The 13,381-nt window shown below is 37.9% G+C and overlaps 2 long non-coding RNA genes across 2 annotated transcripts; one reads left to right on the forward strand and one right to left on the reverse strand.

The window, feature by feature from the left end:
* Positions 1-6,821: 6,821 nt before the first annotated feature.
* Positions 6,822-8,584, reverse strand: LOC122297512. The gene is made up of 2 exons (XR_006238803.1): positions 8,107-8,584; positions 6,822-7,184 (listed from the first exon to the last, which is right to left on the reverse strand). It is a non-coding gene; the product is annotated as an uncharacterized LOC122297512 (long non-coding RNA).
* Positions 8,585-8,639: 55 nt separating this feature from the next.
* LOC122297511 lies at positions 8,640-10,443 on the forward strand. The gene is made up of 3 exons (XR_006238802.1): positions 8,640-8,918; positions 10,167-10,205; positions 10,306-10,443. It is a non-coding gene; the product is annotated as an uncharacterized LOC122297511 (long non-coding RNA).
* Positions 10,444-13,381: the final 2,938 nt, after the last annotated feature.

A 13,381-nucleotide genomic window follows, 5' to 3' on the forward strand; every position in this document is an offset into this window, starting at 1 on the left:
CACCATGGCATACATTAAGCTTCCAACAATACTTGCATATGGGACATTCCTCATGTAATCCCGCTCTTCATTGGTTTTAAGAGATTGCAATGCACTGAGCTTGAAATATGGGGCCATAGGAGTACTCACCAGCTTTGTCTTCGAGTCAATGTTGAAACGTTGCAGTATTCTCTTCAGATACTGCTTCTGAGTAAGGTGAACTGTACTTTTCACCCTATCTCTGCTGATCTCCATCCCCAGTATTCTTCATGCTTCTCCTAGATCTTTCATTTCAAACTCATGATTTAACTGAGTTTTTAAGCGATTTATCTCCCCATTGCTTTTACATGCAATTAACATATCATCTACATATAAAAGCAAATAAATGAAAGATCCATTTGCAAGTTTTTTGAAATATACACAATGATCGTATTGGCAACGAGTGTATTTTAGATCCATCATAAAGCGGTCGAAACGCTTGTACCATTGCCGATGTGACTGCTTCAAGCCATAGAGTGACTTTTTCAAACTACATACCCAATTTTCTTTTCCAGCTTCTTTGAAACCTTCTGGTTGAGACAGATAAATCTCCTCTTCCAGATCACCATGTAAGAAATATGTCTTTACATCAAGCTATGCTAACTCAAGATAATATTGTGCAACCAAAGCTAGCAATATTCGAATGGATGAATGCTTCACAACAGGAGAGAATACTTCACTGTAGTAAATTCCCTCTGTCTGAGCATAGCCCTTGGCTACCAACCTAGCCTTGTATCGCAATCCATTTTTAGCAGCTTGATCATCTTTCTGATTGAAGATCCACTTATAGCCAATTGTCTTCTTTCCTTTTGGAAGCGGCACAAGCTCCGAAGTCTGGTTCTGGTGAAGAGACTGCATCTCTTCATTCATCGCCTTTGTCCATTCAACTTGTTCACTGGACTGTATGGCTTCTCTGTAAGTGGTTGGGATCTCACCCCCTTCAGCTGGTAATGCATATGTCACATGTCTGCAAAATGTGTCGGTACACGTTTCTCTCGTCTCGGTCTGTTGGTTGCTATTGATTTAGGTTGTATTGGAGGTACTGTGATTGGACTATCAACCTCATCTTGTCCGTGCTCTCCATTTGTTTCTCCTGAATCCTTTCGAGTGGAAAACTCCACCTTTTGTGAATCACCAGGTGTTTCGCTATCATGGCTGCCTTCATTGGAATCTTTATGCTTATGTGACTAAGCATCTCAGATTTGTTGAATGTAACATCTCTACTGATGATCACCTTTCTAGACTCTATGCACCAGAGTCTATACCCTTTTACACCAGTACTAAAGCCCAAGAATTTTGCTTTCTTGACTCTAGGATCAAGCTTACTTTCTTTAGCATGATAGTAAGCAGGACATCCAAAAAAGTGTAAAGAGTTATAATCAGTAGCATGTGTACCTCTCCACATTTCAGTGGGTGTCTTCTCGTCGTTGGCAGCTGCGGGTAGTCGGTTGATGAGGTGGCAAGCATATGTCACAGCTTCAGCCCAAAATTGTTTATTGAATCCAGCATCTAGCAACATACATCGCACTTTCTCTAGTAAAGTACGTTTCATTCGTTCTGCCACACCGTTCTGCTACGGTGTACCTCGTACCGTGAAGTGTCTGACAATTCCCTCTCTCCGACATACTTCCATGAAGGGGTCTGAAGTGTACTCACCTCCATTATCAGATCTGAGCCGCTTGATCTTTCTGCTGGTCTGAGTCTCAACCATTTTCTTCCAATCAAGGAAGATTTTCAGCAGTTCTTCTTTATTCTTCATCGTATACACCCACACACAACTAGAATAATCATCCACAAAAGTTACAAACCAATGCTTACCTCCCAAGGATGTATTTTGGGTAGGTCCCCAAACATCGGAGTGTACATAGTCAAGTATTCCCTGTGTATTGTGTACTGCGGTTCCAAACTTGATCCGCCTCTGCTTCCCCAATACACAGTGCTCACAGAAAGACATTTTACCAGTCTTGGCACCTTTGAGTAAGCTTTGCTTCACCAGTGTTTGTAAAGCTTTTTCTCCAACGTGTCCCATACGCATATGCCAAAGACTGGTGGTGTCGGCATCAGTCTCATCTAGCTTCTCATAGCATGTGGAAGCTCTTCCTTCAACTGTACTTCCTTGCAAGAAGTACAAGTTTCCTCGCCTCAAACCCTTCATTGCCACTTGAACTCCCATTAGTACTTTGAGAGTTCCGTCTATAATGGTGATTCTAAATCCCTTTGAATCCAGAGATCCCAGTGAGATGAGATTCTTCCGCAAGTCCGGAACGGACCGAACTTCTGTCAGAGTCTTGACATTGCCATCGTGCAGCTTTAACCGAATGCTACCTATTCCCTGAGTCTTATAGGCACTGTCATTGCCCATAAGGACTGCTCCACCTTCAATCTTTATGAAGTCAATAAACCAGTCCCAATTGGGACACATGTGATAGGTATATCCGGAATCCATAATCCATTCATCGGAATGAAAAATGGATGATGAACTTGTCAAGGCAAAATCTGAATCATCATCTATGTCCACGAAATTGGCTATGGAGGGTTGATTCTGCTATTGTCCCTTCAGCTTGGGACAATCCTTCTTCCAGTGTCCTTTGTTGCGACAAAAGGAACACTCGTCTCTGGCAAGCTTTCTACCGACTAATGAACCACATGATGTGGCCCGAGTTTTTGATTGATAACCATTCTTCTTTCTGGGATACCTAGACTGTGGTCTCCCTCTTGCTGTTAGCGCTTCACTTGATGTATCTTGTTGTACCTGCTTATCCTTTTTGTGGTACTGATTGCTAATTAAAGAACTAGATACATCTTCAAAACTAATCTTTTCCTTTCCATATAGTAGAGTAGTAATTAAATGCTCATATATATCAGGCAAGGAATTTAACAAAAGTAAAGATTTATCTTCATCTTCGATTTCAACATCCAAGTTTATCAAATCAGCAAGAATTTGGTTATAACTATTCAGATGTTCGGACATAGAAATACCTTCACGAAATTGGAATCTGAAGAGCTTTTTCTTCAAGTGCAACCGGCTTTCAATGCTCTTCTTCATGAACTTATCCTCTAATTTTTGCCAAAGTTTCTTAGCATTTGTCTCTCTTATGACAAAATACTTCTGTTCTTTGGTAAGGCATAACCTGATTGTACTACAAGCTTGGGTATTAAGCTTCTTCCAATCATGTTCAGTCATATCATCTGGCTTTCCGTCCAACGCAATATCCAACTCTTGTTGGATCAAAACGTCCATGACTTCACACTGCCACATGCTGAAGTTGCTTGTTCCATCGAACTTCTCAACTTCAAACTTGGCATTTGACACTGTGGACCGACGCCCAGAGCTATTGGCATTTTCAGAACTCCTATCTCTTCCAGATCCTTCAATTTGAATTTAAAAAATTTAGACAACAAAATTTCAAAATTCTAACTGTACGGATGAGTCCGGAATGATCCAAACAATTGGAAAGCACTATTTGATCGTTGAAATCGGACTCCAAATGGCTTAGATCAAGCCTGACAAGAATCTGGAAAAACAAACGGTCCTGATCGTCTGGCACGTGAGATGCACGCGCGGCAGTGGCGTCTGCGGCGCTTGTGGTACACCCGCAGCTGCTATTGGGAGCGTGGGGGAGTGTGAGGTATGTGAGAGGCACGCGTCTTCAACCTCCGGGCGCATGGCGGCGCGTGTGTGCGCGTGGTGGCACGTGGCGCGTGATTGGCACTCTTCTTTAACCTCCAGATGTGCGTGGAGCGCGTGGATTTACGCTCCTATCTTCTACCGGCGCGTGCTGCTTCATCCGACCTCCGTTTTCGATTCCGTTTGCGGCAATGGATTCGTCTCGACGCGAGAAACACCCTGGAGTTGTCAAAAGTTGATTTCAAACAACTTGATTTCTGGACAGAGCGAACCAAAGCTCTGATACCAATTGTTGCGCACTCCGGCCTGTCCAAAATCACACAAGACGATATTTAAGTAGTTCAGCAAATTACCTACGTCCACTGGAGCCTCTTTTACTGAATTTGTATGAGATTTACAAAAAACTCTACAAATCCTCTCACTCTCTCACGTACTCTCTTTCTCTCTGATTTTCCCCACACCCATATTTGCCCACCTGAGCTCTCCTATTTATAGGAGAGAGCAGCCTACAATTTATGATTTCGGTGCAGCTATTTTTGACCTTGCTGGAGAGATTTGAGTGGGTGGCCTAATAGAGCTAAGAAAGAAAACGGTGCCGATGTTTGGGGGGTTGGTGAATGAGTTTGCAGGGGTTTGGTTTCACACTGCAGGTGGTTTTCAACAAATAGAAAGAAGGGTCGTAATGGATGGATTCTTTTCTTTAACAGTTTCCATGAAGGTGGAGAAGTATTTGTCAATTGAGGACGAGATAGAGAGCTTGTAGGAGGAAGGGTTTAGATTAGCATAGGCACAAATAAGGTTGAGTTTATGTCAGAAATTGAGAAGTTGCTATTATGGTACCAATAACCTGCTTTCACCCAAGTTTGTACCCCTGAAGGCTTCAATTCTAGAGACAGAAACATAAGGAAAACAACAACGATAGTTTTGGATACCATGGAGCTAAGGTTATACCTCTATTATACTAAAGGAAGCAAGAGATTGCAATGTCACCGGTTGCAAAGGCGGATTAGTAGCAGTATTGATCCCATCATATCCATTTCAACAGGCCTGTTTTCTCCTACCCACAACAGCTGCCTTAATTTGAAGTCTCCTCTCGGTCTTCCTAAGAAACAATACTGCTATAGGTACACGTCTTGTGCACCTTTTGCGCACACGTTGACGTCGGTCAGCCATTAAATAATAATTAAAAAAAGAAGAAGACAAAAACGTGATTAAAACAATTTCAAACTGGAGAGAGGTAAATCGAACCCAGCGCCAAAATTGAATGAAAAGGAAATCGACCCAGTAGCCCTAAAATCCATCCTGGTCGGAAGAATCTGTAGAAAAAATCAAAAGTGTTGGAGACAAGTTGAAAAACGGTGAGTATCTTCCCGTGAACCTCTCCAAAACAGTGAGTTTGGGGCGCTTTTTTTTTTTTTTTTTCCATTCATCTATAAAACTATTTTTGCACATTGTTATTAATTTCCCTCTCGTTTGTTAGTTTTATTCGCACCAAAATTTTTACGAAACCATCAGTTTCCATTAGTTTATCTGGAATATCTCCCCTTGCTCACCCAATGATGGTTTTATTATTATCTCCTTAAGTTCAAATGTCATCAGTTTTCTCATTTATTCGTTCTTTGGTTTTGTCATTGCAAACTAAAGCTAGGATGAGCGTCGCAAACAGGTGTAGTTTATAGCCTGAATGGGTTGGTTTTGATGGATTAGGTGTTTTGGTCTTGAGGATTGCCTTATTCTTTTGATGGAGACTGCTTCATGGAGATTTGTGTGAAAATTAATTAATTGAACTTGTGTGAAATAGACTGAATGGGTTGGTTTTGATGGATTAGGTGTTTTGGTAATTATTTGATATGCCTCTCTCCAGTTGGATGGATCACAATCGGTTAAATTTGGGGTGGATGGATCACAACTAGTGCAACCTCAGTGACTTTTAAGTTCAATATTAGTAAATTGTGAGTTCAATAATTAATATGTACAAGCACATAATATATGCGGCCAACATTACTAATGTTAGTTCGCATTCTTAGTTCTTAACCTTGAGTGTTTATTGGTGCTGGTAAGTTATTAATGCTTTATCTCAGTTTTTACAACTTTATTTAATGGTTAAAATGAGTAAAGAAAATCTTAGGCACACAGTACAAGATACATGCAAGGCATACAAACAATAAGAATTGTGTTGCATTTACTTGTGGTCCCTTTGATAGTTGGATTGATTTTAACTCTGCTCCCCCACCCCCTTCTTATTTTTCAGCTTATTTTTTTCTTTTGGATATTACCATGTTTTTCCTTAATTTTTAAGGCTCAATTAAATTTCTTTTGGATATTTTCCATTTCGTAGCAATGGCACCATTTGAATAGTGGGTTGATTTGTTGTCCACAGGTGCACAAGAGCTTGCACACAATCCCACGGTTACTAAACATCAATTTCAGATTTTCAGCGGAGACCAAGATTTGATGGATACATTGGATAGTTTGGTTGAAAAGCTTGAACCTTGTAATTAGCACCAACTTGTTTTAATGTTTCCTAGGATACAAATTGTTGATATTATATTTTGGATATTATATGCTAGGTTCCAGCCAAATCCATTGTGAAGCAAATATGTAATTTACTTGTTTGAATTTTTGGTCGCAACATTCAAGGGCTGTAATTGTTGGATATGTATGGTCTCTTGACATTACATCCAAAGCTGTAATGAAATGAACATGTTGATTTAGGGTAGGGAAACCAAACAACCTGCAAGATATGTATGGTTTGTTGTAACTTTTGGAACTCAATTTTATAGGTAAAAGCTGTATCATTTCCATGCTCAAGATAGTTGACCTTGCAGGATTCTCTAGATGAGGGGTATGTGGAGCTGTGGGAAGAAGACGTAAAAAAGTGGTTCTATGAAATGTAGAATAAACAAAGAACTAAAGTAATAATGAAGGAGAAAAAGTGACCGCTAACACATCTTTTTTATTGCATTAATCTTTTATTACTTTTTTGGTCAAAGAAACCTAGGCAAAATATACTAGGAGAAAAAATGATTATTTATTTCTCATTCTACATATCCTAGATGGGGAGCATCCTGAAACCTGAGTAGCATAACTTAAAAAAAATATAAAAAAAAAAAAAAGAATTGTTCACTTTTCATTCATGTATATCCTATGCAGACTTGGATATCATATAGACTGATTACACATCAAAAGCATGAAACAATTCATAAATGGATTCAAATGCCCTCAGGGTTCATCCATATGACAACGTTACATACACATAAACATATAGAAAGGTAAAACTAACATAGTAGAATTTTGTGGTTTTAGTCCTGTTACCAGGTGCAATCTACATAGTAGAAAGGTAAAACTAACATATAAACAACGTTACATACACATAGCAACTAACTTCTAACACTAATATGAAATCACTTACAGACTACCAATTAACATGCTACAACAAATGCAAAAGCCCAATACACTCGGAGTAGTGTGTGTGAATGTCTTATTTTAGCTTCACGTATAACAAGCACCAACCAAACTATTCTAAAGTGAGGGAGTCCTGCATGATACAAAACATAAATCCAATATAAGTTTTGTTAAGTGAACAACTAAGTAAAAAGAAGCATGTATATATAGTAGTAACTCTTAAGTTTGCTAAAGCATCAGCCAAACTATTCTATTCTTTATAAGAGTGAATATGTCTTCTCTATTAATTCTAAATTAAGTTTGCAAATGATAGCATAATCATAAACCATATTTAAAAACAGAATCATATGGCAAGAAAAACCATAAACAAACTTAACATCATGATTTCTAGCTAATGAAACATATATCCAAAACTAGGCATGCGGCCAGGATTCACTTTTGAAGTCCCCATATATCAATGTAATCGAATTAGCAAGCATTTAGCCAAAAGTTGTGCAACGGAAGCACGAGAGGTCTCACATGATCTAGCTAGCAGCTCCCAAATTTACCAAACCATCTCCCAAGATTGAAGCAAATATCTTCACTTCTCATGAATCAAATCAACTTTACATACCCTCCTAAATAAAAACAATTAATACGAACCCCAATTCAATTATATATATAATTTAAAAGTCAAGAATTATATATTCCAATAATCACTAATTAGTAACATCATTAATAACGTACGTGATAAACATATTCATGATCATATAGGTATAGGTGCGCAATATATATGAAGTGCTGAGAGTAAAAATTGTAAGGTTTATGATGTAAATTGCCAATTTTAATAGTTTATATGGTGCAATTTAAAGAAAAAGGAGTAGTTTGAAATCTTTCTCCACATTTCAGCTTCAAGATGAATTCTAGGTCTCATCTCATATACCCAACTCCAACGAGTCCCAAATCTTTGCCATTGTTTAGATTTAGGGTTAGGGTTTCGAAATTTAGAAATCAGGTGGAAAAAAAAATTAGAAGAAGATGAGGTCAGATGCGAAGAAGGGGATGATGAGATGTACCTTTCGTCTTCGTGGTCGTTTGTGGGGAAGCTTGCTCTTGAAGCCTAATTTGTTCCGTGGGTATGCAAAATGGGTGCAGATGAGAAGAAGCAAAAAGAAAAAGAAAAAAAAAGAAGATGAGGTTTCAGATGCAAATAATGGGAAGAAGAGAGGTACTGTTAGTCGTCGTGGTTCTCTTCTCTACGTCGTCTTTGTGGTTCTCTTCTCTGCGTTGTCTTCACACTCTCTTCAACCCAGGAAGCTTGCACTGAGGAGAGAACTGAACCCAGCTACATTCAACTAGGTTGTGTAATAATAAAATGCCCCATTTCATTATTACACATGGCTGTATGTGTACACGGGAGGTTCCCCACCCCCGTGTGTAAATAGAGTTTTTTTTTTATGGGATTTATGACTGTTCATCTAGTCTGGGTTTTACCCAGACCAGCCCGAAACCCGGATTTTAAAAACTGGATGAAGGTTCGGGTACAGGATTGTAAATCTGGGACCAGGGTTTTATAAAACGAAAAAAAAGCTATTGAATCATTGATTCCCACCCCCCCCCCAGATTTCGTCTCACCCGAGAGCAAGACTTCCCTCCTATCTCTCTCTCTAACTCTCTCTGTGCTCTGCGAAGTGCGATGCCCTATGCCTCCCTCCCCCAATTTCCTCTCTCTCTCTCTCTCTCTCTTTGCGCTCTGCCTTTGCGATGTCCTAGCCCCTCCCGAAATCACTCTCTCATCTGCTCTATCTCTCACTTTGCTATTTGCGATGCCAAACGGTGGAAGTGCTTGAGCTTGGGATCCAAGAGATTGGAACGTATTTTCGTTTGGGTATGTGTTCTTTCTTCCCTCTGTTGTGTTCTCTCTTTGTTGATTTTGGGATTTTTTTTTATGAAAATGTTTGAGTATTTTTATGGGTTAGATCTGTTTGAATGTAAATGTTTGAGGAGTATTCTATTTAGATCTGTTTAGCTACAAAATGCTAGAGCCTTGGGTTATTATTATTTGGAAGAATGTGTTTAGATATGAAGAATTGTTAAAGAATGGGTTTGATGCTATGTATACAAACAGAAAAAATAAATAACAGATCTGTTTAGCTTGCTTCTGATCCAAGCTCAAAAGAACCTAATAAACAAATTGTGGAAGCTGGAGACACATGGCTACCAAGTAAAACTCTGAAAACAATGAGAAATGGAGATCACGAAATTTCACAACAAACCCATGTGAAGAGAGCTATGTTTGTAATTGCATGTGTTTGGGAATCTAAGTTTGCTGTAGTGATGTTTGTATGCAGAAAAGAAACAAAAAAATAAAACTGTTGACAATTATGAAATAAATAAAAATAAAAATTTGGCTCAATCTGCTCTTTTTTCTTTTTTTTTTTTTTTTTTTTTTTTTTTTTTTAAATATGGGTTGTTTTTCTTTCTGGGTTCTGTAGCATTTGTGCTGTCTGTGAAGGAGAGAAACATAGAAAAAATAATTAAAGTATAATTTTTTTTTTTTAATTTAAGTTTCCGTTCTTTTTATATCTTGTCAAAGAGAAAATTGCGTGAAAGTAGTTTGATTGAAATCTTCAAATCGGGATTTAAGGGAAAGGACTGATTGTTCTCAATTTTGGATATGCACATGGTCTTGTTTGGCTTTTTAAAAGATAACAAAAATTTCTTCTCAATGCCTCGTGTAGTTGTTTGATGAGCTAGTGTTGGGGACTGGTTAAAGTTCTGCAATATGTAAGATCAGGAACTTTACAAACAAAATTGGATTCAAGCTTGAGTACATCTGTTTTGTATTCCTTGACATAGCTTAGTTGATACTAATGGCCTATTTACTTGATCAAATAAAATCTTATTTTACCTTAAAAAAAGGCTCTGCGTGAGCTACAACTCTCAAGCCCGGCCACTTGGATTGTCAATGCATTATATAGTGTTAATTATGTTTGCCTCTTGGACGTTGCTAGTACCATGAGAGAAGATTATGTTGTAACATGTTTGATTTGGTTTATTATGGCATGTTTTTCCTGTCAAATTTCCAAATATTTGATTTGGTTATAGTTCAAAACAGAGTTTGTTTTCGTTTCAGATATTAGCTTTTGCTGGCTATGCTTTATCAACCTTTAAGGTAAATTTTGTTCTCATCAACAATTTTGGCCTTACATTTTTGGTGTGAGATTAAAGACTACATAGCTTTTCTAATTATTAAAAATTTTTGTTTTGTGCAGGATCTCTTTCAGTCAGATCACTTGAAGTTGCTACTTGATGTGAAATTAAATCATTGATAAAAGACCATGCTAATGATTTGTAATTCATATATTATAATTTTGTAATATAATATATAAATAACAAAATAATGTAATATGTAGTGGATTGCATGCATTTTAGTTTTTCATGTTTATATATTTTTATTATTCTAGATAGTGTTAGTATTATGCTTTTTAATATGACTTTGAAATTTTTTTCATAAAATATAGGCTTTTATTAAAAAAAAAATTATGATTTTCAACAAGTTTTATTATTATTAAATATAGGCTTTTACTAAAGGGAATTTCGCTATTCAACAAGGATTTTTCTTGAAAAGTCTATAATATGATATAGGCATTTATTTTTTCAAAACAAATAGGCTTTTAAAGGGAACTATGGACTTTATTTAAAAAAAAAACTTCATATAGGCCAGAATTTGGATTTTTGGGTTGTAAAAATCTGGATTAATCCGGGTTCCGAACTGGGTCATAACCCGGGCATACTCGGCCAGGGTTGGAAACCCAGGTTCGGGGTTGGGCATACTTAGATACCCGATCTGATATTCGGTTGAACACTCCTAATTGGGATTGCCGGTAATTTGGCCTAAGTAATAGGCTTTGAGCTTCTTTTACAAGTGTTTTTTTTATATTATTTTTTTTTTCTAATTTGGTCAATAATTACAGTATTCCTTGGTAGGCTTTTAATATTTTTAATATTTTATTTAGAAATTTATAAAAGCTATAATGATTAATTTAAAAGTATTTGTATGAGTTATATTTGGAAAGGAAAATAAATGAGATTAGATGATCATAAGATTATATGAAATGGGATGAGATGAAAAAGGTTACCAAACATCTCCTTAAAACAAGACAAAATATTCAATAGAGGACATGATTACAATTTACAATAACAATATTTTTAAAAAATATATGGGTTGCTTCATGGCAAGCTCCTCTAAGACAATAATTAATAATTAATGCACTTATGTTCTATATTATGTGATGTTCCCAACTTCCACGTACGGACACGTGGAAATTGAGGCATCAGGATAATGAAAACATGGGTCACACATCCTATCACTAAGTGCCAAGTGCGTGCACAAGCAACATGTGTGAACAAAAGTCGTAGCGGTTAAATTAAAGTCAACCAACTAAGTACCAGAAATTTTAAATATAATTTCACTTAAATAGAATTATTTCAAAAGTATTACAATTTTTAGTAACATTATAAAATCAAAATACATAATTTAAAGGTAATGAAATAATTTCCAAATAATACAAGCAAAACTCCAATCAGTCCTCTGGTAGAGCCACCTCCTCTTCATCTGCATCAAAGTTTACGGTACTAAAGACGGTACCGCAGGTGAGTAATAATCCAAACACCTACAAGATAAAAAATATATTAAAGTTCAACAATATGTATGAACAGGATGTCATATACATGAGATTCAAAAATGATCTTCTTCCTAAATAAACATTTTTCCAACGCACGCCAAAAATCTCATTTTTGGCCCACAATAAATTCCTTTAAAACAATTACTCGTCATTATCCCAGATAATGACAAAAAATAAGGGAAAATAGTTCACGAAAATCCACTTATAAAAATCCGACCATTTTTCTAGAAAATGGCCCACAAATATCTTTTAATCAAACTGAGAAAATGGCCCTTATCCAATATCAAGACCAGTTTCCATTTTATTGTATGCACCATGATCTCCTCTAGGGATCATCCGCACACTCTGGCTCCTATGCTACACCACAGGTAACGACTACGCATGTGACATCTACACGAGCGATACCCAGCTCTGCACCTGGCGTGTACCATGACCAGGCATCCTCTAGTCCCCGCCAGCCGAGGGACCACGGAGTCGGCCGACAACGTTACTGTATCGTCCAAGCCAGTTGTCGCCCAGCGACAACCCAGTGGATGTCACTCAGTATTTTTCGCTCCCGAGTGACTAGAGGAGCTCCACCGAGATAATGCCTCATCTCGACTTGGGGTCATAATACACACGCACCCAAAAATCCATTTAACTCATAAAAACCCAATTTTCAATTTCCAACACATGTATATGCATGCACCATGCAATGTAAATGACATGATACAAAAAATCCAACAGTCCAAATCATGCAAACATAAATAACTTAATCCTCAAATCCATCAGACCCCTGACTCCTCGGACTCAATCCGGCATAACCAATCAATCACAATTTATTGTAAAAGTAATAATATATTTAAATCTAAAAGTGAGTTTGGAAAATACTTATAGTGCTATAAAATATTTTTTGAATTATCAATGAGCTGCAAAAGGTGGTGGCAAAGCAATATAATAGTGCAAAATGCACTATGGCCGTGGGTCACAAAATACCCATTTTTGAATAGGAACAAACGAAAACTAGGAAATGCTAGGGTAGGGCTTAAGGGTGTTGATGAAGTTAATAGAAGTGGTGGTTGGTCGTGGGTGGCGGTGAAAATGGCGGTTGAAAGCCAAAAAGCCCAAAAAGAAAAGTGGGTTGGCTGAGTTTCACCGGTGACGAATCGGAGCTGGGGTTGGGTGAATTAGGTAGTTGGAATGCTGGTGATGATATGGTGAATAAGTGATAGCCAACGGAGGAGGCACGACAGCACAGGGAGCACAAAACCATGCGGCTTGGGTGGTACTCGTGGCGGTTAATGGCGGCATTTGGGGTGTTGAAAATGGAGGGGTGAGGTCGCCAGTGAGTGGGGAAGAAAATGGAAGCAACGGCAACAGCAATGGGCGGTGCACGATGGAGCTGGAAGGAAAATGGGCCATGGCATCCAGCCATGCGTGGTGGCTAGGGAATGATCACCAGCCGGAGGGGAAGAGAATGAGATGGGTGGTGAGACACATGGCAGCACAACGGTAGTGCTAGGGGCTGACGAAGGAAATGGGCGCAAAGAAGAAAAAGAGAAGGAAAATGAGAAAAAAGAAAAAGGGAAAAAGAAAAAGGAATAAAAAGAAATGAGGTCTAACCCTCACAACTTGGGTCAAGAAACTGATCCAACGAAAATTATTTCTAAAATAACAAGTTAAA

Source organism: Carya illinoinensis, chromosome 15 (assembly GCF_018687715.1).
Source record: "Carya illinoinensis cultivar Pawnee chromosome 15, C.illinoinensisPawnee_v1, whole genome shotgun sequence".
Lineage (NCBI taxonomy): Eukaryota > Viridiplantae > Streptophyta > Magnoliopsida > Fagales > Juglandaceae > Carya > Carya illinoinensis.